Raw genomic sequence first — 22,754 nt, forward strand, 5'->3', positions numbered from 1 at the left:
CTCCTTCACCACTCACAAAGCTTTCCCTCTGCAGGTGAGGACCAAGAGCTCAAACCCAGGTCCTTGCACATTGCAACATGTGCCCTCAGCCAAGTGCGCCACCACCCAGCTCTGAGAAAATGAAATTCTTTGTAGAGTTGTAAAGTGAGTTATACTGTATCGCCCCAGAAAGACTCTCTTATTGTAGCCCTAGGCCCTGTATCTGTGAATGTGGCTTGTTTGTTTGGAAATAGAGTCTTCACAGATGTCACACACACACACACCACCTGGATCTGGTTTTTCTCTTTTCTTTTTTTTTTTTTTTTTTGCCTCCAGGGTTATCACTGGGGTTCAATGCCAGCACTATGAATCCACTGCTCCTGGAGGCTATTTTTCCCATTTTGTTGCCCTTGTTGCCCTTGTTGTGGTTGTTATTGTTATTGTTATAGCTGTTGTTGTTGTTGGATGGGACAGAGAGAAATCGAAAGAAGAGAAAGACAGACACCTGCAGACCCACTTCACCACTTGCGAATCGACCCCTCTGCAGGTGGGGAGCTGGGTGCTCAAACCAGGATCGTTGAACCAGTCCTTGCGCTTGGCACCATGTGTGCTTAACCCACTCTGCTAACCACCCAGCCCCATCCCCAGATAATTTTTTATGCAGTGCCCTAGAATGAACCCAGGGGCTTATGTGTGTATTAATTTTTGTTCTCCCTTTTGACATGGAGGGAGGGAGGAAGGGAGAGGAGAGGAAAGGAGAGGAAAGGAGAGGAGAAGAGAGGAGAGGAGAGGAGAGGAGAGGAGAGGAGAGGAGAGGAGAGGAGAGGAGAGGAGAGGAGAGGAGGAGGGAGAGAGAGATGAATTGCCCCATCAATATATGGTGTGTGTCACATACATATTTTTTTCCTGCAAGTCACAAACTAAGGACTGATGTGTATAGAATTTCATATCAGAATTCACATGGACCTCCCCTGCAACTGGGGGTTCCAATAAAATTTTATTTATAGACTGATGGCTAGTCTCTGGGCTTTAGTTGCTGACCGTCTTGTATTAAAATATTCTTTCTCAGGAAACTCAAAGCAGGATTTGACTGAATTTGGAGTAGGGCACCAAAGTAAAAACCCTGGGGTGAGGGTGAGGGTGGATATTCAGCTTCATGATGGGTGGAGGGTGGGGGAATAAGATGGAACATAGTTTTTTGGTGGTGGGAATGGTGTTTATGTACACTCCTATCAATTTGTAGTCAGATAAATAAATCACTTTGAATTAATATGAGAGGGGGAAATTTATTGAATGTCTCAAACTTTTTAAATCACAGACTGAGTCTTTTTAATACATAGGATAAGTCTTTGATATGTTGACTCTCTTAAAAGCTTAGATCAGGGAGAACAGACGCAACCAGTGGCACAGCTATATACAAATAATGTCAAAGAACATAAATTATGGTGATGTTGTGTATCATACAGCAAATACTAACAAAGGGATATTCCAAAGTTAACCCAATTGCCAAATAATGTGATTATAGCAATAACTATCTATTGTCTTCTTAAACCCTAAGACAACAGGAACCTCCCGCTTCCTCTATAGAGCCTATATTTCCCCCAGTCCTGGAACCTATAGGGTGGGGCTCACTTTCCTGAATGCTTCTCTCAATTCATACCAAATGATATTACATCCGCTGATCCCAACCTAATCAACACAACGAGTACCACCTCAGCATGCCTCACTTCAGACTGTGTCCAGAGATGTTAGGCATGGAATGTCAACCCTTCACTCTCATTACTCGGGTGAGACCTTTCCTTTCATAGTATTCTCTAATTCCATTCCAGGAGGTTCACTTCCTAACAAAATCCCAAAACCTAGATATAGACCAGACCCCATAAGATAGAGCATATGTTCACATGTATCCATAAATAAGGGCAAAATATATACCTGAAAGCAAAAGTACACAATTGTCTGCAATGCATCAGCATCAAGTTAATAATGAAATACTGTCTACTTAGACTTAGATACCCTCCTCACCTACTTCCTATTACAGTTCTCTCACTTACTTCAAAACTAACCTCATCAAAGCAAAGACTGCAAAAGCTGAATAAGGGCAAGAGATTGGCATACTTTAACTATGATTCTTTAGTCACTATCAGGCCACCCCATCAGCTGGGGCCCTAATCGGGGAGTCCTAAGATTCCCAAACAGACATGATGGTCCTAGACCTAGAATAAACCCCTCTCTCCATTGTGACCAGTCATTTCTATCAGGAATAACACAATAAACCAATAGACCCCTTTGTGGGCCCCCATAGGACCTTGCCCTCAACTTGGATCAACAATGGTAGAGAGTGTTCCATCCTCTGAAAGGAGGCTGGACAATATACTCTATGCTACACCTGAGGAAGATGGGTCCTGATATTGGGGCAGCTTGAAACATTCCTACTTATGACCATCGAATGTGAGCTCAGATCTACAGGGAAGCAGAGGTCACATAGGCTCCTAAGCTGATTATGGGCCCCAGATCACATCAAATCAATGGGGTTTACAATCAAGAATATTTATAGACCTTTCCCATATTAGGGACCTACTCTCTTCCCTGATCCAGCTTTCTGGTCCTTCTCCCCAGATAATAATGAGGATTCACCTGCATATCAGATTTCAGGCCCAGGCAAAAAACAAACAAACAACAACAACAAAAACCACTAGTATATCCACAGGCCCTTTGGATTATAACTAAAACATGCCTACTAGCTATCTACAAAACAGAGATTCCCCCCAACTTTTCATCTGCACTATTTCAGCCTTTAAGTCCATGACTGGTCAACAATTTGTTTGGCTTTTATGTTAACTCTCTTTTCAGCCACCAGGTTCCAGTTGCTAGCAGGATGCTAACCAGACTTCCCTGGACAGACAGACAACCCCACCAATGTGTCCTGGAGCCTCGCTTCCCCAGAACCCCACCTCACTGGGGAAAGAGAGAGAACAGGCTGGGAGTATGAATTAACCTGTCAACACCCATGTTCAGCGGGGAAGCAATTACAGAAGCCAGACCTTCAACCTTCTGCATCCCACAAGGACTTTGGGTCCATACTCCCAGAGGGATAAAGAATAGGAAAGCTATCAGGGGAGGGGATGGGATACAGAGTTCAGGTGGTGGGAATTGTGTGAAGTTGTACCCATTTTATCCTATTGTTTAGTCAGTGTTTCCTTTTTATAAATAAAAAATTTAAGAAAAAATTCTTTCTCTTGATCACTGAGATTTCAATGCCCAACCAGCACTTGGAGCAGAGGCAGTGTCTTTTGTCTCAGCTGGCCCACCCTGCCAGTGAGACTCCCCTCAGATCCCTTCCTTTGCATTTCTCTGGGGTGATGCACACCCCCTTTCTCCCATGCCCGCCCCTCTGCAATGTTCTAGATGAAGAGCAAGGACACCCGGTCCCCAAGTGACTCTGACAAGCAGCTGCTTCTATAAAGTTAAATAACAGAACTGCTATTTCCTGTAGATAATTGGGCAAGATGTCAGCTAAGACCAGACTTCAGCAGATGCCTCCAGGCCTCTTCTAGAGATTTCCTTGGGGCAATGTCCTTTTGTAATTGTGCCACACCATGAGCAGTAATAAAAGTAGGGGTGGCTGGATAAGAAGTTATTTCATGCCTCTACTTCATTCACCTCTGCTTCCTCCAATGCTACCTTGTAAATGTGTTTGGCCTTGAATGGCATGTATGTGGGGAGGGAGGGGCATGTGTGTTTTTGGCTTTCCCAGCACCCTTCAAGTGCCAGGCTAGCGTGGGGGTGCCTCTTGCCAGGCGCGTACTCTCTGGGTTGGTGAGAACTTGACTGGAGCCAGCCTGTGCTGCTATTCACTCAGCAACACGAGGGAGATGACTCATGAACCGAGCTCATGGTGGCAACGAGGCAATACAATATCTTTATTGATCAGAGAGCTAAGGCTTTTAAAGGGCAGACCCAGAAGTGGCAAGTCAGAAACGAAAATGGCTAGGAAAGGAGCAGAGAAAGGCAAAAGGGGGCTGTAAAGGTAGAAACTTCCTTACCAATTGTTGAGAGGGTTTTAACTGGTAAGATTAACAATACCATGCAGGCAGGGAGGGTCTTGAGGATAGAAAGAAGATAGATCAAAGGAATGGAATGGGTGGGGATCTTTCAGACAAAACAATGATTACGTAGATAGGCATAGGCCATAATATCAGGAATGCAAGGTGGAGCAGGGGGAGCTAGCTTAATGTTTTAAGGAATGCCAGGCTCCTGGAGGCAGAAAAATGCAGGGTGCTTTGTAAGGCTCCTCACAATTTCCCGACATCTCCCCCTTTCTTTTTGTCTAGTGGCCATAGCATTAGGAATGCGGGGTGCTTTGTGAGACAAGGAATCTGATAAGATGGGGCAAATCTTTGGAGTTACTCCTGTCCCTCCTTGCTCAACCTCTCAGTAGAGAGAGACTGACAGGATAGACACACTCCTCAGGTCAAACCCTGCCAGGCTCTACCACATCGTCACAATTTCCTGACATTTAGCAGCTGCTCACAAGGCCTCCTCTGCTCAGTTATGGATTTCCCCATGAGAGGGTTTCTGCTGGGTAAAGAAGGAAATCTGGTAAGTGCACATGGCACAAAGCACAAGGACCAGAGTAAAGATCCCAGTTCGAGTCCCCCACAAGCAGTGAAGCAGATCTGCAGGTATCTATCTTTCTCTTCCCCTCTCTGTCTTTCCCACCTCTCTCCATTTCTCTCTGTCTTATCTAACAGTGACAACATCAATAACAACAACAATAATAACTACAACAACAATAAAAAGACAACAAGGGCAACAAAAGGGAAAATAAATAAAATTTTGAAAGAAAGAAAGAAAGAAAGAAAGAGGTCTGGGCTGGAGTTCAAGGTCTAGGAAGGTTGGCTCTGCCATGGCCCAGTTGTGTGGTCTCCAGACTGGGCACTGGCTTCCTCTCACCCTGCTTCTTCACCTGTTGATAGTGCCTTTCACCCCTCTCTCTCTCTCTCTCCCTCCTTCCCCAAAGTGGGAATGAGTTAAAGAATAACATTGAAGGACTTTGTCACTAAAGTAGGTGCTGCGCAAGTGTGTGTGTGTGTGTGTGTGTGTGTGTGTGTGTGTGTGTGTTTCACTGCATCACTTAGTGCAAAGCACTAAGACACTTGTGGACATTATGGTACAACATAAGACATAAGACAGAATTCTGCTATCATGCAGAAGAAAATCTGACTTAGAGATGGATGAAAGATGATGGATGAGTCAATGGATGGATAATTGGTTGGTTAGTAGACTGTTAATCAGATGATAGACTAGAAAAAAGATGATAGCTGACTGGCTGGTAGGCAGTAAATTAGATCAATTAGACAGATGGTAGATTAATTAGATATAAGATTGACAGATGATAGGTAGATGTTTGCCTGCATAGGTAAGTTTGCATCAGAAGGCGAATCTGATCCCCTCTGATGTGTCCTGAGCCCTAGCAGTTGACACCAGGTACCTTCTCATCTTCCCAGTCCACTTCTTTCACAATTGCTGAGTTCAGACATGTGGGTGGAGGGGAGGCAGAGAAGAGATAGACAGGGGGTGGGCATGAGCTGAAGCTTGACCAGTGGTCGACAGAAGCAGAGTGACTTTCTGGTGGGTGAACCATAAGGCTCACACTCATGTGCTGGCTTTTGAAGAGAGGAAAAATGATTCAAAATGAAGACTGTGAACACAATATGTGCAAAAGTTTTTCTAAGGTTCTTCACAAATATTATATATAGTGTATGCCACCCTTTCTGTTTCTCTGTGGGAACCACACTGGGCCATAAACAAAAGATTTAAAGAAGTCCTTAGCTCTTGAGATCAGAATTTAGATTTAAAGATTTGGAGAGAGCTCTGTCTCAAAAATGTACTTGATTTGTTTGTTTATCATAGAGTGGAATTTTTATTCAAATGATTGCTTCTGTTTTTGGCATAAGCAGTGGCTTTGACAAGAGGCAGTCTGCCTAGACCTCACCTCCTAGAAGGAAAAGGAAGCTGAGGAAGAAAGTGCAGAGGATGAGCTCACAGGACATGGGGATAGAACCAGGCTAGCTAGCTTAAAGCGACATCATCACACACCCTGTGTGACAGGTGTGTCATTTGAAATCTGTAGTCTCATCTACATGGTCATGGGGAAAAGTCCCTGGGCCCCAGGTTGTGTTTAATACATGCTCCATGAACAGGTTGTCCCTAGGAATGGAGAGAAATTCACAATGGGAAGTTGGGGACACAGGCAAGATATACCAAGTCAGAGAGAGAAAACGTCTGATTTGAGCATAATATACATGTCAGAAGCTGTTAGCCAGTGAGTTAGACAAATTGACTAAGTTTTGACTCTGAAAGATCCTGGATACCAGGTAAGGTGCTTGCACATTTTTTCCATGTAGATTGCAGTGAACCAACTACTGAACATGGCTCAAGTTGCAAACCTGCTGCTTTTTGACTCCAAGAATACACTGATATATGGAGATCATTTAATAAAGAACAAGGAAAGATCTTCCTAAAAGTACAAGGTCTCCGACTATGCAAAAGATTTTCATAACTGAGGCTCTGAGGTCCCAGGTTCAATAAGCCAGAAATGAGCAGTGCTCTGGTCTACCTACCTATTTTCCTATCTCACCCATTCAAATAAAAAATATTTTTTAAAAGTCTCAGAATCCAGGGGCTGGGTGGTGGCACACAGTTCTATCACCATGCAGAGAGATCAGGATTTGAGTCCCAGCTCCCCACCCATAGGAAGGACATGTCATGAACAGTGAAGCAGGTCTGTAGGTGTCTGTCTTTCTCTTTCCCTCTCTATCTTCCTTCCCCTCTCAATTTCTCCCTGTTCTGTCAACTAAAAATAAAGTAGGGGGGAAAGGGAAGAGGGATGACTACCATGAGCTGTGGATTTGTAGTGCCAGCACCAAGGCCCATTGATAACACCGGTGGAGGGGGGGGGAGGCTCAGAATCACGGGGAGGAAGGAAGTGACCTAGATCTGTCACACAGATAATCCACACATTTTATTCTCCTTGAAAACAAGATATTCCTTTAAAACATCTTCCTTTTAAAAGTATCTGCTTTTGGGGGTCGGGCGGTGGCGCCGTGGGTTAAGCGCATGTGGCGCAAAGCGCATGTGGCGCAAAGCGCATGTGGCGCAAAGCGCATGTGGCGCAAAGCGCATGTGGCGCAAAGCGCATGTGGCGCAAAGCGCATGTGGCGCAAAGCGCATGTGGCGCAAAGCGCATGTGGCGCAAAGCGCAAGGACCGACTAAGGATCCCGTTCTAGCCCCTGGCTCCCCACCTGCAGGGGAGTTGCTTCACAGGCGGTGAAGCAAGTCTGCAGGTGTCTATCTTTCTCTCCCCCTCTCTGTCTTCCCCTCCTCTCTCCATTTCTCTCTGTCCTATCCAACAACGAACAACATCAACAATGGCAATAATAATAACCACAATGAGGCTACAACAACAAGGGCAACAAAAGGGGGGAAAATGGCCTCGAGGAGCGGTGGGTTCATGGTGCAGGCACCGAGCCCAGCAATAACCCTGGAGAAAAAAAAAGTATCTGCTTTCAAAGGGCTGGGCAGTGGTACACTTGGTAGAGCACACACATTACCTTGCACAAGGACTCAGATTCAGGTCCCCAGTTTCCACCTGTCGGGGGAGGAAAGCTTTACAGATGGTGAAGCAGTGCTGCAGGTCTGTTTCTCTCTCCTTCTCTATCTTCCCTTCCCTCTCATTTTCCCTGTCCTACAAAATTGAAAAATAAATGAATACATAACTAAAAATATATCTGCTTCTCATTTTATTCTGCTATGAAAATAATGCAAATGAGATTTCAGCTGTGTAAAAAAATTCCTATAGTCACCTCCTCTTAATTAAATGTAGTTAATATTCTGGTATACTTCATTTATTTATACATGCATCTTTACACAGGTTGAATTCATACTGCAATACACTTTTGAATTGTAAATTAATCTAATATGGAATCCTTCAATTTGATCAAAAATACTCAAAAGCACCCTTTCAAATGTTTGTAATATCAATACTTAAACCATACCCTCAATGCTTCCTTTTCTAATTTAGATCATTTCCATTTTTTGTATAGAATAATAATATCTTTGTGCTATCCTTTTGGACTGTTGCTTTTGAATAGATTCACAAAGGTGAAATTTCAACATCAAAACAAAAAGGGCAGATCAGCAAAGTAACTCACTTGGATAGTGCACTTCTTTGACATGTGTGCAAGCCTAGAACTCTATTTCGTGAAAAGAAGCTTCAGAGTTCGTGTTCTCTCTCCCTCTCTCTCTCTCTCTCTCTCTCTCTCTCTCTTTCATGTCTTTGTCTTAATCTCTATCTGAAAAAGTTATCCTGGATCAGTGAAGCCACAGTGATGACAAACAGAAAGGGTTTTTTTTTTTTTAAGGTTAATTCCTTCATGTTGTCAAACTGATGTACACTTCTGGAGGTTTTACCACATAAAAAGAGTTAGTAGCCTTCTTATTAGATAGAACCAGATTCTCCTTTATAAAGCTTTTCTTTAATTATAAAAATATTTTTTTCAGGGGCCTGGAAAGTGGCACAACTGGTTGAGTACACAGGTTATCATGCACAAGAACCAGGTTCAAGCCCCTAGTCCTTACCTGAAGAGAGCAAGCTTCATGAGTGGTGAAGCAGTGCTGTGGGAGTTTCTCTATCTCTCTCTCCTCTCAATTTCTCTGTGTCTGATGAAATAATGGGGGGGGTAAAACAAGGAAAAAAGGAGCAGTGAATTTGTTGTGTAGGCACTTAGCCCCAGTGATAATCCTGGTGGCAATTAAAAAAAAAAAAAAGGGTTTTCAGGATAAGGAGATATCGTAACAATGATGCAAAAAGACTTTCATAACCTGAGGCACCAAAGGTCCCAGGTCCAATCCCCAGCACCACCATAAGCCAGAGTTAGACAGTATTCTAGTTTAAAATTTTGCTCTGCTATTATACAGCAAACCCTAACAAAGGGACTTTTCAAAGTTAACCCAATTACCAAACAATGTAATTATAACAATAACTACCTATTGTTTTCTTGAACCCTAAGACAGCAGGAACCTCACATTTCCACTATAGAGCCTCTATTTCCCCCAGTCCTGGAACCTCTGGGGTGGGGTTCACTTTCCTGAATGCTTCTCTGAATTCATACCAAATAATATTGCATCCACTGATCCCAACCTAAGCAACGCAACAAATACCACCTCAGTATGCTTCACTTCAGACTGTGTCCAGAGACTTCAGGTGTGGAATGACAATCCTTCAGCTTCATTACTCCGGTGAGACCTTTCCTTTCATAGCATTCTCTAAATCCATTCCAGGCGGTTCACTTCCTAACAAAGTCCCAAAACCTAGATATAGACTGGTCCCATGAGATAGAGTCTATGATCACATGTATCCATAAATTAGGGCAAAATATATACCTGAAAGCAAAAGTACACAATAGTCTGCAGTGAGTACCCCCCAACACTTTATTTACACTATTCCAGCCTTTAGGTCCATAATTGTTCAACAATTTGTTTGGCTTTGTATGTTACCTCTTTTTTCAGCCACCAGGTTCCAAATGCCAACATGATGCCGACCAGACTTCCCTGGACAGATGACCTCACCAATGCATCCTCGAGCTCCACTACCCCAGAGTCCCACCCTACTAGGGAAAGAGAGAGGCAGTCTGGGAGTATAGATCGACCAGTCAATGCCCATGTTCAGCGGGGAAGCAACTACAAATGCCAGACCTTCCACCTTCTGCATCTCACAAGGACTTTGGGTCCATACTCCCAGAGGGATAAAGAATAGGAAAGCTATCAGGGGAGAGGAGGGGATACGGAGATCTGGTGGTGGGAATTATGTGGAGTAGTACCCCTGTTGTCCTATGGTTTTGTTAATGTCTCCTTTTTAAAATAAATAAATAATTTGCTTTGCTTTATATCTTAACTCTTTTTCAGCCACCGGATACCAGATGCTACCATGATGCCAACCGGACATCTCAGGGTAGATGATCCCACCAATGTGTCCTGGAGCCCTGCCTCCCCAGACCTCTGCCCACTAGGGAAAGAAAGAGATAGGCTGGGAGTATGAATTCACCTGCCAACACCCATGTTCAGTGGGGAAGCAATTACAGAAGCCAGATCTTCCACCTTCTGCAACCCACAACAACCCTGGGTCCATACTCCCAGAGGGATAAAGAATAGGAAAGCTACCAGGGGAGGGAATGGGATACAGAGAGCTGGTGGTGGGAATTGTGTGGAATTGTACCCCTCTTATCCTATGGTCTTGTGAATATTTCCATTTTATAAATAAAAACTAAAAAAATTTTTTCACTTGATGAACGTATATCTCTGTATAACATTACACTGTGATTATGTGTGCTTTTGTGTGTGTAGGGGGAGTGCTCATGAAATTTATGTCTCTGCACCCTTGACCTCTGTGGTACATGGCTGCTCTCCCTGTCTTCTGATGAGCATGTGATCCTCCTCCATTTGATGACAGCCTATTTTCCCTGTCCTTGTCCACTCTCTCTGTTCTGGGAAATGATCCACTCTGGGATTTAAGAAAGGGGATTCCTTTTTACTTTTCCTAGTAAATAGGTCATGTTTACATACAGAATTCCATGCCCTCAACCAGGGCTTTGGAAAGTGAAGTTTTGCAACAGATGAATTATGCTTTCCTGATATTCAAGGCTTGTGTGCTTCCCATGATCTTGGGTGCCATTACTGGCTTCTGTGCCAAAGCCACTCAAGGCAGGTCCTTCCAAAGCAGAGACACTTCTCTGATTCTGTATCTGAGTATACTGAGAGCCAGTACTAGCCTCTAGGACAGTCAAGCACCTCCCTCCACTCTCCTGGCAGAGCTCCAAGCTTCCAATAAGTCCTCCTAGTCCCATTTCATTTCCCTGTCTCCCACACTGTGCAAAGACTGGATTCTCTGGAGCAAAATGCATACTATCATCTAGCTCCATTCTGAAATCTAGCAGCTCTTTGTTCCATCCATGGGAAACCAGACCCAATATTTTGCAACATATCAATAAATATTATCATGAACTTTTGACTGAGTGAGCTCTGAGCACCATGGGAGACACACAGTGAGCCCTGTGTCCAGATCTAGGAGCTGAAACAGACTGGTAAAAAGTGAAACACCAAGGAGCCAGTTCCCGCCCACTTCCGTTCCTCTGGCCCTGCACATCTGACGGCCTGGTCATGCACTCAATGTGTTTCAAATTCACTCAATCTTCTTCTCCTTTTCTGTGCTTTCTACACTCTTCAGAGTCTCAAGACAAGACAGTTCCAAGTCAGGATCAGGGGAGGTTTATAGGACTGAGGATGTCAGCCTCATTGTACCCATCAGAACAAAATCAGTTATTTATTCATGTTCCAGTTGTGGTACTTAGGAAAGTAAAAGGTGCACAAATAAATAAGACACACACACACACACACACATTATGACCATGTGACATAGTAGAGGGGACAGAGCTCTCAGTCCACAGTCAATCCACATGCCCAAACTATGACTCACAAGTTTACATCTCCTGACTGCCCCTACACACACACATACACACACACACACACACACACACACACACACACACACACACCCTGCTCCTAGTCAATCATCCGGTCTAGGAAAAATGGACTACAACACACTTGCATGATTTCATAATTCTCTTGGACTTGTCTTTTGCAAAACACTAATCAATTCAATTATCAAAAGAACCATAATATCTGTGAGCACTTCATTGTGACAGAACACTCTTGAAGAAACTATCTGGTCTAACCTTCATGAGAAAATGACAAGATGTGTTTTTTCATCTTCATTTTTTATATTTATGAATTTATTAATATGAGGGAGGAAAGAGAGAGCCAGAACATCACTCTGGCATATTTGTTCCAGGTATCAAACTTGAGACTTTACACTTGAGAGTCCAAAGCTCTAGCCACTGCATCACCTCCCAGGCCACTTCACCTTTGTTTTACAAATGAGAAAACTACACTTTGAGAAAGTTCAGTCTGGTAGTGCAGTTAATCTCTGTGTGGGTTTCTAGTCTCTCTCAAGCACTATGGGCAAGAGTACACCCCTGAGGAGTTTCCAGGAGTGAGACAGATGTCTAGACAGAAAGTTACACGTAAGGTAGTATGAGAACAAACTGCAGGAGATGAGCAGAAATAGAAAGAAGGAAAGAAAGAAAGGAAGGAAGGAAGAAGGGAAGAAAGAAGAAAGAAAGAAAGAAAGAAAGAAAGAAAGAAAGAAAGAAAGAAAGAAAGAAAAAGCCATTTAGTCCATCTCACAGATCAAGGAAAGTGGGGTGAGGAGGAAGGATGTGTCAGTTGAGCCGGAACTAGGGAGAGCAGGAGTGAGCTCATAGATGAAGAAGCTAGATTGAACTTAGGTGTGTCTGCTTCACCAATTCACATTTCCTCCACCACCCTGTTACAAGGTAGGCTTTCAGCGGATGGATAGGTAGATGGGAGGTGAAAGAATGGATAGATGGATGGATGGGTAGATGGATGGATGTAAATAGGTGAATGATGGTTCAAAAGGATAGATGAATGGGTGATGTATGTATGTATGTATAGATAAGTGAGTGGGTGAACAGATGGGTGATGAACAATAGATGAATGGATAAATGGATATATAGATGACTGGATGATTTATAAATGGATGGCTAATACATGATGGATGGTGTAGATGTATGTATATTGATGAATGAATAGATAAGTGATGGTTTATATATGTATGGATAAATAAGTGGGTGAATAGGATGAATGGGTGGATAGACAAAAAATTATGGAAAGGAGATGGGTGGATGTCACATGAATGGATAGATAAATGGACAATTTATATTAGATGAGTCCTTAAAGTATGGACTCATCTTCTAATAAAGAAAATGGCTTCATTGTCAACCCAAACAACACTTCTGGCTGTAAGCACCCCGCTCTCCACCCAGTTTGACCAGTTGAGCTTATCAGCTAATGTACCTTTTGGAATTCCAATTTGGGACCCTAATCAATTCCTAGAATCTCTCAGAATTGATTGGTAATATAGAGTGTGAAAGGAGACAAAGACTCTCCACTTTTGTAGTCACCTCCTCAAAAACAACTAACCAAACAAAATCCCTTCAGCACCTTGATGGATATACAGAGGCAAAAAAAAATCTGAGTAAGTTTACCAAAGCACAGGAGAGCAGCAAGGATTCTCATAAAATCTCATGCCCTTCTCTTGCTCCTGGTAACTCTGGATAGTAGGAGGGAAAAGAACACTAGTTCCCTGACAGACTCCTCTAAAGATTGCTTCTGGAAGGAGGAGAGCAGGAACTTCCAACAAAGAGCTGAGCCCCCCCACCCTTGGATCCCTCACAGGATGCCCCCCTACCCCCAGGTTCCCCCAACACTGTGTCTGTGCAGCAAATGCCACCATGCCAGTGGCTTCCCTTCTGTGCTTCCTGTGTCTCAACCCCATTTGCTGCCTTCTGTCTCTATGTGTTTGGCAAGCATGGGACTGATGTGTGCCATCTTTTCACAATTCAGAAATCCCAAACAAGAGCCAGTTGTTGGGATTCTCCAAGGGAATTAAAGAAGGATTCCCAGCCCATGCTGTCTGGATCTATCTGCCCAATGCACAGCCCCAAGGAAGAGGAGGCTAGGATGAGCCTCCAGTCCAGTGCAGAACATAATCCTTTCCACCATCACCAGGCTGTCTTTGGTCTGGAATATCACTGCTGTGAACTTCCTCTTGGGTCTTTGCAATTCTTGAAGAAAGTCAAAAGTGATGAATGAGAATGACCAGTTTGTGGAGGAAGGGGCAGCTCAGTGAGATCACCATCATTTCTTTAAACAAGGCACTATAAATGACCCTTGGAAAGTCACATTCTTTGGCCCCATCTGGGTCTACTTGGGGCCCCAGACCTTTTACTGACCACTTGGAAATAACAGTTCCATGCTTCTTTGTAATGGATGAAGATGCACTTGCAAACTTCTCTCTCTCTCTCTCCCTCTCTCTCCCTCTCTCTCTCTCTCTCTCTCTCTCTCCTCTCTCTCTCTCTCTCTCTTCTCCTCTCCTCTCCTCTCCTCTCTCTCTTCACACACAGACACACACACAAACACACACACACACACACACACACATCAGAGTGACTCTGGTCAAAGGAATCATACTATGCATAAAATATCCATGAGAGCCTCAGGCCTAGACTGAGAAAGCTCTCACTTTCATCCTTGGAGATAAATGTTAGTCTATATGAGAAGTTATATGAAAGTACCAGATGGTTTTGCTCATATATGAATTCTAGAAAACTGAAACACAGAGACTTTCAACAAACAAACAAGCCAGGACTAAACAAACTGTCTCTAAGACTTTGTGAAAACTATAGTGGCCATCATTGGGAAGGTGGGGGCACAGAACTTTGGTGGTAGGTGTGGAACTATAACCTGTAATCTTACACTCCTGTAAACTCTTATTAGTTAATCACAAGAATTTTTTTAAGGCTGTATGAGCACCTCTAATAAGATAAGGAAACCAGTGGTTAGCAAAAATTCAAGACAAATGCCTGGAAGGGAGACCCCTATGCTTTTCATCATTCGTGAAGGGAAGCCTGGAATCTCTGGGCCCCCAAGAAATAGGAAATTTGAGAAGGCTCCAGGGTGCCTAAGGAACACATGATATTTGTGCAGTCCACTTCAAGTGGAAACAGTTAATACAATTTGAGAATTTCAGAGACAATGGGAATTGAAGTGGTGGAAATCTCTCTCTTGCTGGGTGCAAGATATACACTCTGAGGGCATTTCTGTTTGTGGCTGATGTTCAAAGCTACACCTACAACCAATAAAGGTCAAGATTAAAACAGGAGTTTGAGACCCTAGGAAACACTCACTCAAGGTGTTGCATGCAAATCTATAGTTTTAAGTCTCTAAATATCTCCCCCCCCCCAGCCTATTGCTATGACAGTGGAACTCTGGTCCAGACTGTACCCACACCAAACAGGAAGAGCTTCAAAAGTGGAAGCCCTCCTTCCCAGAACATGTACCACACAGAGGCTGAGTCTCCAGCATGCTATCTGGGATTCTGTGTGCAGTGATGGTCAGTGTTCTCAGTCTGTGAGCCACCTCCTCTGAGCTTTCCCTGCCACCATACTCCACCCCATGCTCTGTTCTTCACCCACTCAGTGTTCCCTGCAGGCATACTCTTCCCACTTAAGTGAATTCCTCTCTCCCCTTACTTCTCCGTCATGAACCTTTGGCTGGGAACCTGTGCCATTCATACTTGCATAACTTCAGGTTTTTCCAGTCTCCCCAGTCCACCTCAGGCACCCAGTCAACATCACACTGGTACAAAAACTGAATCATCAAAGACCTTAGACAGGACCCACCAGATTTTTTTGGACATCTGTGGAAGGCAACAGTCAGAACTCAGTGGGTCTGGTTCTGGGAAGAGGCTGTGCTCCAACCTCCTGACTCTACGAAAGAATATGTGGCACAGGAACCTGAGAGATGACCTTCATCAACCAGCAAGTACACATAAAGGACAACCAGTTCATGACACCAAACCCTTAGGTCTCAGAAGATTGGGTTAATGAGGTAGACAAAAAAGAATAATGCGGGGGGGGGGGGCAAATCCCTCTCTCCACTGTTACTGGTCATCTCTATCAGGAACAACACAATAGACCCCTTTGTGGGCCCACATAGGACCTTGCCCTCAACTTGGATCAACAATGGTAGAGAATGTTCCATCCTTCCAAAGGGAGGATAGACAACATACTCTATGCTACACCTGAGGAAGATGGGTCCTGAAATTGGGGCAGCTTGGAACATTCCTACTCATGACCACAGAATGTGACCTCAGATCTACAAGGATGCAGAGGTCACATAGACTCCTAAGCTGAATATGGGCCCCAGATCACATCAAATCAACAGGGCTTACAATCAACAATATTTATACACCTTTCCCATATTTGGGAGCTACTCTCTTTCCTGATGCATCTTTCTGGTCCTTTTTCCAGCCATGACATCATATCCCCAGATAATAATTAGAATCTACCTGCATATCAGATGTCAGGCTCAGGGGAAAAAAAAACTAGTATAGCCACAGGCCCTTTGGAATATAACTAAAATAAGCCTATTAAATATCTCCAAAGCAGAGGACCCCACCCCCCAACTCTTCAACTGCACTATTCCAGCCTTTAGGTTCATGATTAATCAACAATTTATTTGGCTCTATATGTTAACTCTTTTTTCAGCCACCAGGTTCCAGATGCTACCATGATGCCAGCCAGACTTCCCTGGGCAGACGACCCCACCAATGTGTCCTAGAGCTCCCCTTCCCCCAGAGCCCCACTCCACTAGGGAAAGAGAGAGACAGGCTGGGAGTATGGATCAGCCTGTCACATCCATGACAGTGGGGAAACAATTAAAGAAGCCAGACCTTCCACCTTCTACACCCCATAATGACCCTGGGCCCATATTCCCTGAGGGATAAAGAACAGGAAAGCTATCAGGGGATGGGATGGGATATGGAGTTCTGGTGGTGGGAATTGTGTGAAGTTGTACCCCTCTTATCCTGTGGTCTTTGTCAGTGTTTCTTTTTTATAAATAAAAATTTTTTTAAAAAAGAATAAGGGGGCATGGTGGTGGTGCACCTGGTTGAGCATACATGTTACAATGTGTAAGGACCCACATTCAAGCTCCTGGTCCCCACCTACAGGGGGAAAGCCTCACAAGTGGTGAAGCAATGCTGCAAGCATTTCTCTGTCTCTTTCACTCTTTCTCTCTCTCTTTTTAAATAACTTTCTAAAAAATTTAAATTTTTAATCTTTATTTATTTATTGGATAGAAACAGCCAGAAATCAAGAGGAATGGGAGAATAGAGAGGGAGAGACACCTGCAGCCCTGCTTCACCACACATGAAGCTTTCCCCCTGCAGGTGGGGTCTGGGGGCTTGAACCTGGGTCCTCGCACATTGTAACGTGCACTCAGCCAGGTGTGCTACCACCTGGCCCCTTTTTCCCTCTCTACATCCCCCTTCCTGTCCAATTTATGGTTGTCTCTATCAAATAAATAAAGATAATAAAAAAATTAAAAAAGAATAAGGTACCCATGCTTGGGTACTCCAGTGCAGAGGTCACACATAATAAGTCATGAATAATGCTATTTAATTCACACCATCCTGTAGAACTCATTAGACACAATCTGTAATCTCCCCTTACATGCACACAGTGCATAAAATCTCCACACAAAGACCTAATCTCCAGACCAGTTGTCTTGGAGCAATGTAAGGATGGTTCTTGAGTTCTAGTCCCCATCAAATTTGAGTCCTAAGTTTGATTCTTAAGCTCACCAAAAACCTTAACTTCATCTAGTATTCTACTGAATATATACCATAATTTCTTAACCCAGGTGCCTGTCAATGGGCAGTTAGGTTGCTTCAACTCCTTGGCTATTGTGAACAATACAGCTAAGAACTAGGGGTGTAGGGGCTGAGTGGTGATGCACCTGGTTGAGTGAACATGTTACATTGTGCAAGGATCTGGGTTCAAGCCTATCAGGGGAAAGCTTTGCAAGTGGTAAAGTAGTGTTGCAGGTGCCTCTCTGTCTCTCTCCCTCTCTATCACCCCCTTCTCTCTCAATTTCTGGCTGTCTCTACCCAATCTATAAATAAAGATAATTTAAATTTTTTAAAGAACTAGGGATGCATATTGTCTTTTGAATGACTATTATTTTTTGTACCTTTTGGACATATGCCTAAAAGAGGTATGGCTGGATTGTAATGATATTGTACTTTGTTGTGGACAAAATGTATGGAAATGGAGGTGATTGTGCTAAGTGAAATAAATAAATAGGTGAAAGACCATTACTGAATAAATTTACTTATATATGGGATATAGATGACTAAAACACACAAAGTTATGTAATAACAGCATAAGAAAATAGTAACAAGACTATCTCTTAGATTTTGTGAAAACTATGGTGGGAATCAACGGGGGAGGGATCCACAGGACTTACTTGGAGGGTGTGGTGACTTACCATGTAGTAATGAAACTATGTCCTGAAATCTTATCATTTTGGAAGCCACTAATCACAAATAAAAGTTACACCCAAATCTGCCTTTGCTTTGTTTGCTTTTCAGTTAGCAGCTCTAAAACGTCCTAGTGAGTACAATGGCTCCCCAGGAGCAGGGAGAGCCAGGATGCTCCCTGGACTCTGGTTTGTTTTGTCTCTGTGGCTCTTCCTTAACCTATGCTTTCAAAGAAAGTTGGCATAACTCTGACATCTCTTATCTCTACACCCCTTTGGAGACTGTTCCCTCTGCTTCTAGTAGGCTCTCCTATCTCCTGGGTGGCACACCCACCACCTCCATGGCTCTCTAATTAGGGAAACTGTGGGTTTCCATTTTCTAGAATTATCCTGGCACAGCCAAACTCTAATACCTCAGATGATGAGGGTTATGCTACTGTATGATGCCAAATGTCTTCATTGTCTCCCTGTGGCCCTATTTGTCTATGGTCCCTGACTGCCACCCATTGCCTCTGCTATCCCCATCCTTAGGCTGCTATCCTTGTGGTCTTGGGAACATGTCCTTCAGGACTCACAGAATCAGAGCTTCCCAGCATAGCTTCCTAAGAAATGATAGTCCCAAGGCCACACAAGATGCAGAAAGACGGCTCCTAAGTTGGGAAGGAAAAGCAAGTGACAGCTGGGAGTGTGAGCATTTCCTTTAAAGGAGAAATGAGTCCTGGCCACAGGCCCACCTCCCAAGGGTGCTGAAAGAACCAGCTGGGGAGAGAGAGAATGGAAGAGTGTGTAACAAAGAGAGAAAGAAAGACAAGAGAACAGGAAAAAAAACAGGGTAGGAGGAAGCAGGTGAGAGAATGAGAATCACAGAGGAGAAAGGGGAATAGGGAAAGGCCACTGATTGCCACCACCCCACCCCACCCCCCCACCCCCGCCTCCCAGGGTTTCATAAACACAGCCACCAGCTCTGTGACCATTCTGATGGTCCCCGGTGCTCACATTCATGAGAGGGTCCCCTGGCTGGCTGGAGATACCCAGCAACAGAAAAATCTGTGCCAATGAGTGTGGTGGGCCTGTGGTCTCTTCTGCCATCTTGGGGCCTGTGCAGGTGAGTTGTGCATCTTGTCATGGCGGGGGGGGGGGTGGGGGGACAGGTCTGCTGGACATGTGAAGCTGCAGCTATGGCTGGGAGGCTGTGGTCCAAAGCCATTTTTTTCTAGCTATAAGCAGGGCCTCTGGAACCAGAGGGAGCACACAGCTCTTCTTAAAAATCAAAGTCATTTATGCTCGAGTTGAAATGGAATTTTACCTCAGCAAGAAATGCACTTATGTGTACAAAGCAAAGAACAACATGGTGACTCCTGGTGGGAAACCTAACAAAACCAGAGTAATCTGGGGAAAGGTGACGGGTGCTCATGGAAACAGGCAGATGGTTCGTGCCAAGTTCCATAGCAACCTTCTTACTAAGGCCATTGGACACAGAATCAGTGTAAGGATTTAGATTTACTGAAAAATAAATAAAATTATAGATTTATTTTCTTTGTAAAAGAAAGAAAGATCTGTGCCAGAGCCCACCCCACAAGACCTGAAGTACAACTTAACAGGATTTGGGGATCCCATCTCCAAACTGTCCACCTTCTGCTCTGGGGACCCATGAAGGCACAGGGTCACTGAGGAACAGATGTGCACACAGTCTGATGCTCATGTTCCAGAGAATCTGTGCAAAGCCAGCATTGACCCAGATGTGAAATGGCTTGCTCTTCCCAAGGGCAAGACACTGGGAGTCTCCACACAGACTGGAAGATTCCATCTCCTTATTCTCAGAAGAGGAGTCTACCTCATTCTGGATGAGAGAGGAGACCAAGAAGGCTTTCCTGGGGAGCTTAAACACTAAGATTGTTCCAACTACTGTCCTTTAGTGGGACTGGGAGGAGCCCCATTGGGTTTCAAGGCAAGATTAGGAAGAGCACAAGCCTGAGATGTTGAAGTGATCACTTTTAGTAACAGTAGCTTAGGGTTGCATGGTATAGGCTGGCAAAATAATTCAATTGGATACTGTGCAGCTTTGCCATGTGTGTCACTCAGGTGCAGACCCAGCTCCCACTGAAGGGTATGAAGCTTCATTGGTGTGGTGTCCCCCCTCTCCCTCTTTATTTCTGTCTCTCTCTACCTGAAAAAATCACCTCATTGTGATGAAGCCCAAACAATGACAGGATGAAAGAAAGGAAGATTGTTTAACAGAGAAAGAAGAGACAGATTAGTGATTTCTAAAAGATACAGAGTGAGTACTTGAGGAATCCAATACAATAGAGATAACCCTATGATCACTTCTGGTTGGTGGTTCAACACAGCTAGGAAGAGTTTGTTCTGAAGCGTACATCAAGAGCACTAAGACCTCTTTGTTCTCCAGTACAAAGGATGTAGTAAAAGGAGGGAAGAAGGGAAGGAAGGAAGAAAAGAAGAAATGGAGGGAGGGAGGGAAGGAAGAAAGGAAGGAAGGAAGGAAGGAAGGAAGGAAGGAAGGAAGGAAGGAAGGAAGGAAGGAAGGGAAAGCTGGACAAAAGGAAAGGAGGGGCTCTTGAAATAGCTCACTTCGGTAGTATGCTGCTTTGCCATGGGTGTGACCCAGGTTTGAGACCATCCCTCACCACACTGAAAGAGGCTTCAGTGTTGTGACCTCTTTTACCCTCTGTCTCTGGATCTCTGTCTCTATTTTGAAATAAAGAGGGAGAGGAAAGAAGGGAAGAAGAGAGAAGGGAAGGAGGGAGAGAGGAAAAGTGGAGAATAGTGTCAAGACAATCTATGGGAAGAAACTCAAGCTATCTTATCACATGAAGTCTAGTCTAAGGAGTAATGGGATGGGGCTAGAGAATACACAAAAAGGACTATATACTTACTCTAAGTTGTATCTGGACAGTGGGAACACAGATGCAGGGGAAGGTGAGGAAATACCACCCAGCCTCTCACCACTTAGGGCACATACCACTCCCAGCCTGCAGAATATTCACTCAGTCCACAGCCTTGTCAGAGTGACAGAAGTCATGGGTATAATGGATCCAAGCCACATTCAGGGTCCCCAAGGGGTGATGCCCTGGTGCATCCAGAGCTACAGGCTAGAGATCAAGCAGGGAGGGTGTGAAGGCCCCACCTTCGGAACCCCTGGTTCTGTGGCTCTCAAACATCAGAGGTGCCACCTAGAGTTTATAACTGTTTGGTCATTCTGCTTTCTGTGGCTCTAGCAAAAATGACTTTTCTCTAATCTGTTGCTAGAGGAAGGCAACTTAAATGCAGAGATGAGCAGAATTGTAATATTCAAAGATAACCAGACTCATCCAGAGCCCCAGGGATGCTAGGTGCCTGCACCATGAATCCACTGCTCCTGGAGGCTATTTTTCCCCTTTTGTTGCCCTTGTTGTCTTTGTTATAATTGTTGTGGTTATTATTGTTGTTGCTATTGATGTCATTGTTGTTGGATAGGACAGAGAGAAATCAAGAGAGGAGGGGAAGAGAAAGACAGACACCTGCAGACCTGCTTCACTGTTTGTAAAGTGACCACCCCTGCAGGTGGGGAACCAGGGGCTCAAACCAGGATCTTTAAGCCGGTCCTTGCACTTCACACTATGTGCACTTAACCCGTTGTGTTACCACCTGACCCCCAGGATTAGTTTATAATGGGACAAGACAAGCCATGTCAGGTTTCCTGTGTCTGTAGACCCTCTGTGTGCTCATCTGACAGCAGCATAAGATGCAGACCACACAGCCAAAGAAACTATCACACAAACAAAGAGACCCCTCAGAATGGGAGAAGATCTTCACATGCCAAACATTAGACAAGAGACTAATCACCAAAATATACAAAGAGTTCAGCAAATTTAGCCAAAAAAGCAAATGACCCCATCCAAAAATGGGCAGAGGATATGAACAGAACATTCACTTCAGAGGATATCCAAAGGGCTAACAAACATATGAAAAACTGCTCCAGGTCGCTGATTGTCAAAGAGATGCAAATAATGACAACATTGAGATACCACCTCACTCCTGTGAGAATGGCATACATCAAAAAGGACAACAGCAACAAATGTTGGAGAGGCTGTGGGGACAGAGGAACCCTTGTGCACTGCTGCTGGTGGGAATGTAAATTGGTCCAGCCTCTGTGGAGAGCATTCTAGAGAACTCTCACAAAGCTAGACATAGACCTTCCACATGACCCAGTAATTCCTTTCCTGGGGATATACCCCAAGGATTCCATAATGCCCAATCAAAAAGATCTGTGTACACCTATGTTCAAAGCAGCTCAATTCATAATAGCTAAAACCTGGAAGCAACCCAGGAGCTCAACAACAGTAGAGTGGCTGAGAAAGCTGTGTTATATATACACAATGGTATACTATGCAGCTATTAAGAACAATGAACCCACCTTATCTGACCATCTTGGATGGAGCTAGAAGGAATTATGTTAAGTGAACTAAGTCAGAAAGACAAAGATGAGTATGGGATGACACCACTCATCAACAGAAGTTGAGAAAGAAGAACAGAAAGGGAAACTAAAACAGGATCTGATTAAATCGAGAGTAGGGCAACAAAGTAAAAACCCTGTGGTGAGGGGGAGGGTGGACATTCAGCTTCCCAGGCCGGGGGGGGGGGGAGCTGGGGGGGGTGGGTGGATAGGATTGGACACAGTCTTGTGGTGGTGGGAATGGTGTTTATGTACACTCCTATTAAAGTGTAGTCATATAAACCACTATTTAATTAATAT

At 44.1% G+C, this 22,754-nt stretch overlaps 1 protein-coding gene, 1 long non-coding RNA gene and 1 pseudogene across 4 annotated transcripts in view; 1 reads left to right on the top strand and 2 right to left on the bottom strand.

The window, feature by feature from the left end:
- The window catches only part of LOC132540421 (uncharacterized), a 216,491-nt gene that overhangs the window by 112,994 nt on the left and 80,743 nt on the right, over window positions 1-22,754 (bottom strand). The window lies entirely within an intron of this gene.
- Window positions 1-22,754, bottom strand: part of DDR2 (discoidin domain receptor tyrosine kinase 2) — a 158,776-nt gene that overhangs the window by 112,994 nt on the left and 23,028 nt on the right. The gene's annotated exons all lie outside the window — the stretch shown is intronic.
- LOC103122701 (large ribosomal subunit protein eL33-like) lies at window positions 19,180-19,499 on the top strand (annotated as a pseudogene).

Source organism: Erinaceus europaeus, chromosome 9 (genome assembly GCF_950295315.1).
Source record: "Erinaceus europaeus chromosome 9, mEriEur2.1, whole genome shotgun sequence".
In the NCBI taxonomy this organism is placed as follows: Eukaryota; Metazoa; Chordata; class Mammalia; order Eulipotyphla; family Erinaceidae; genus Erinaceus; species Erinaceus europaeus.